Below are 4661 nucleotides of genomic sequence, written 5' to 3' on the forward strand. Positions count from 1 at the left end.
AATGTAGAATGCAGTTTTGAGAAATAGTCATGTCCCATAGACAATACACGCAAAATGTGAAAAATTGACATGCCTCCTTTAATTGCAAAAATACGCCATGATACCTTTGTCAAATATTTGTAGGAAATTATCTCAGCTAAAAACATATCAAAATTTTGAAGAAAAACAATCGATATTTTCAGAGATACAATCAATTTTCCAAAAAAATGCAAACGTCATAATATGCAAATTTAAATTTTGAGTTCGGAGGCCATTATGATGACATCATGAGTTAATTGAGGATCAAATGAGACATAAAAATCATATCTCCAACTCATGATCTATCAACATATGAAAACATATTGGGAGTTCATATCTATTCTGAAGAGTTACAATGAATTTTGTATAGGTATGTTTTTGCCCATATTGGGATAAGAAAACGCAGATCCGCGCGCCCCCGCTGTCAACTTTGACGGACGCTCATTGCGTTATTAAAAGGTGAACAAAATTATCAAAATGCTTGGAAAAATGTGCCAAATACGCTGAAATAGAAAATTTGGCAATTCTATGTTACAAAATGCTAGTGCGCACAAAAAACGCGCGCGCATGCGCGTGTGCATGATTTTTTTGTCAAATGCTCCATATGGCCTGAAACGTATGCAAAAAAAATTTGAGATGATTTAGAGCATTTTTTAATTTTTGCGCGCGCGTAAACGCGCGGACGAACGCGCCCGCGCGCATTTGCGCACGTTATTGACCTGAAATTGACCGGACGAATATTGATCTTATTCATGATAAATATGAATGAAAAATTACTTTCCGTTATGAAGATATGAATTAAGTTGATTTTCACAAAAATGGCGCCTAGATGACGTCAAAATGACTTTGAGTCTTTGAAAAGTCACGCCAGTTCTAAGTTAGACTAAGATCTATAATCATGGCAAGTTTCATGATAATGGCTTTATTCAGTCTTGAGATATCCTGCGAACAAATTCGAGGAAGAATAATAATAAAACTAGATTTTAATTCGTCACTTAGGACGAATTAGGTGATACGTATGATAATGGTTACATAACGAATAATGCATTACACGATATATTATTTTGTTAAAATGCTTCTCCAATTCATATGCTTTCCCATTATGATCTAGTCATATGTCAAGATAATTGTGTCTCCTTGATCATCATGGATCTAGGGAAGATAGACTGAAACAATATATGACCTTTGACCCTGTGCAGTAACCAGTTACACATTTGACTCTAATTTACATCATGAAGAACACCTTTTGACGATTTTTATCTTATTCAAAGAAATGAAAATGTAACTGATAAATGATTATCATCATTATGATAATGATGATCATGATGATCATGATCATGATCATGAGCGCGATCATGACATCTTATTGAAAAATGAGGGTTGATTTAGATAGCAATAGTCTCAGCTACAACATACTCAAAAATCAACAAAATCCAAGCCGAAATAACGACGATATTGCTCGCAAAAGACCGAATGTAGACTCCAGATTTTAGAAAAAAGTCATCTCCCATAGGGATTACACGCAAAAAGTAATGGATTAAAGTAAAAAGCGTTATTTATGACATTATTTGCGAATCTACGTGTTTTAAATAATCAAAGGAGATGGTACAGTGAAGGTCAAAGGAAAAAAAAAGTGAGAACAAAAAGTGTTGGAGACACCCGGACTCGAACAGGGATCTCGAGGTTGGAAGTCAAGTGCGTTACCGATATACCAAAACATCTCCCATAGCGATTACACGTTAAACGGGAAAATGGAATTCAGACATCCTACTTTGCAAGTGAAATATGAGCATAATTCTGGCATCTAATCGAAAAATAAAGGACACACTTTTGATAGTCATTGTCTCAGCTACAACAATCCAAAGCTCAGCGAAAACAAAGCTAAAACAACGGAGATTTTGCTCGCGAAAGACAGGAGTGTAAAATCCAGTTTTGAGAAAAAGTCATGTCCCATAGAGAATACACGCAAAATGCGAAAAATTGACATGCCTCATTTAATGCAAAAATACACCATGATACTTTTGTCAAAATAAAAAATGTGAATATACATTGTTAGAAAATTGTCTCAGCTAGAACATATCAAAATTAAAAGAAAATTGATCCATATTTACAGAGATACAATCAATTTTCCACAAAAAATGCTGACGTCATAATATGCAAATTAAAAATTTGAGTTTGGAGGCCATTATGATGACGTCATGAGTTAATTGAGGATAAAATGAGACATGAAATCATATCTCCGACTCATAAATCTATATAAATATGACAACATTAGGAGTTTCTATCTATTCTAAAGAGTTACAATGAATTTTATATAGGCATGTTTTTGCCCATGTATTGTGGATAAAGATAAACGCAAATCCGCGCGTGCTGTCAACTTTGACGGACGCTTATTGCGTTAATAAAAGGTGAACAAATTATCAAAATGCTTGGAAAAATGTACCGAATATGATGACAGAAATTAATCGGCGATTCTATGTTGCAAAATGCCAGTACGCGCGAAAACGCGCGCGCATGCGCGTGTGCGTAATTTTTTTATCAAATGCTCCATATGGCCTGAAACGTATGCAAAAAAAATTTGGAATGATTTGGAGCATTTTAAATTTTTGCGCGCGCGTAAACGCGCGGACGAACGCGCACGCGCGCATTTGTGCACTTTTATTGACCTCAACTTGACCGGACGGATATTTATCTTAATCGTGATAATTATGAATGAGAAATACTCTTCCGTTATGAAGATATGGATCATTAGTTGATTTTCACAAAAATGGCGCCTGGATGACGCACGATAATTTGACTCTCTAAAAAAGTCACGCAGTTCTAAGTTAGACTAAGATCTATCATCATGGCAAGTTTCATGATAATGGCTTTATTCAGTCTTAAGATATCCTGCGAACAAATTCGAGGAGGAAGAATAATATAAATAATAATAAATAAAATAAATAATAAAAATCTTGACGAAATCAAAAGGTGATACGTCTACGTACGTATCACCTAATAATAAATAAATAAATAAATAATAATAAAAAAATCTTGACGAAATCAAAAGGTGATACGTTACGTACGTATCACCTAATAAATAAATAAAATAAATAATATAAAAATCTTGACGAAATCAAAAGGTGATACGTCTACGTACGTATCACCCTAATAACAATCTTGACGAAATCAAAAGGTGATACGTTGACTTCGTTACGTATCACCTAACTAGACTTTAATTCGTCACTTAGACGAATAGGTGATACGTATGATAGTGGTTTACATAGCGAATAATGCATTACACGATATTATTTTGTAAAATGCTCTCCATTTATATGCTTCTCCCATTATGATCTATTCATATGAAGATTAAATTGTGTTCCTTGATCATCATGGATCTAGGGAAGATAGATTGAAACAATATATGACTTTGACCCTGTGCAGTAACCAGTTACACATTTGACTCTAATTTACATCATGAAGAACACCTTTTGACGATTTTATCTTATTCAAGAAATGAAAATGTAATTGATAAATGATTATCATCATTATGATAATGATGATCATGATGATCATGATCATGATCATAAGCGCGATCATGACATCTTATTGAAAAAATGATGTCAAATGATTTAGATAGCAGCATATAGTCTCAGCTACAACATACTCAAAAATCAACAAAATCCAAGCAGAAATAACGGCGATATTGCTCGCAAAAGACAGGAATGTAGACTCCAGATTTTTAGAAAATGTCATCTCCCATAGGGATTACACACAAAAAGTAATGGATTAAGTGAAAATAGGGTAATAATAAAGTAAAAAGGGTTATTTATGACATTATTTGCGAATCTTCGTGTTTAAATAATCAAAGGAGATGGTACAGTGAAGGTCAAAAGGAAAAAAAGTGAAAAAAAAAGTGTTGGAGACACCAGGACTCGAACCAGGGATCTCAAGGTTGAAGTCAAGTGCGTTACCGATATACCAAAAACATCTCCCATAGCGATTACACGTAAACGGGAAATGGAATTCTCAAATCCTACTTTGCAAGTGAAATATGAGCATGATCCCGGCATCTAATCGAAAAAAGGGCACACTTGTGATAGCTCATTGTCTCAGCTACAACATATCCGAAGCTCAACGAAAACGAAGCTAAACGGAATTTTGCTCGCGAAAGACAGGAGTGTAGAATCCAGTTTTGAGAAAAAGTCATGTCCCATAGAGAATACACTCAAAAATGTGAAAAATTGACATGCCTCCTTTAATCGCAAAAATACACCATGATACTTTTGTCAAAAATAAAAATTGTGTACTGCATTTGATAGAAAATTGTCTCAGCTAGAACATATAAAATTCAAAGAAAATCAATCAATATTTACAGAGATACCATCAATTTTCCAAAATATGCTGACGTCATAATATGCAAATTTAAATTTTGAGTTTGGAGGCCATTATGATGACGTCATGAGTTAATTGAGGGTCAATTGAGACATGAAATCATATTTCCGACTCATAATCTATCTAAAGATGAAAAAATATTGGGAGATCTTATCTATTCTAAAGAGTTACAAAGAATTTTGTATAGGCATGTTTTTACTCATGTATTGTGGATAAAGACAACGCAGGTCCGCGCGTGCTGTAAACTTTGACGGACGCTCATTGCGTTT

The sequence above is a fragment of the Strongylocentrotus purpuratus genome, unplaced genomic scaffold (assembly GCF_000002235.5).
Source record: "Strongylocentrotus purpuratus isolate Spur 01 unplaced genomic scaffold, Spur_5.0 spur5_scaffold_17, whole genome shotgun sequence".
Classification (NCBI taxonomy): domain Eukaryota; kingdom Metazoa; phylum Echinodermata; class Echinoidea; order Camarodonta; family Strongylocentrotidae; genus Strongylocentrotus; species Strongylocentrotus purpuratus.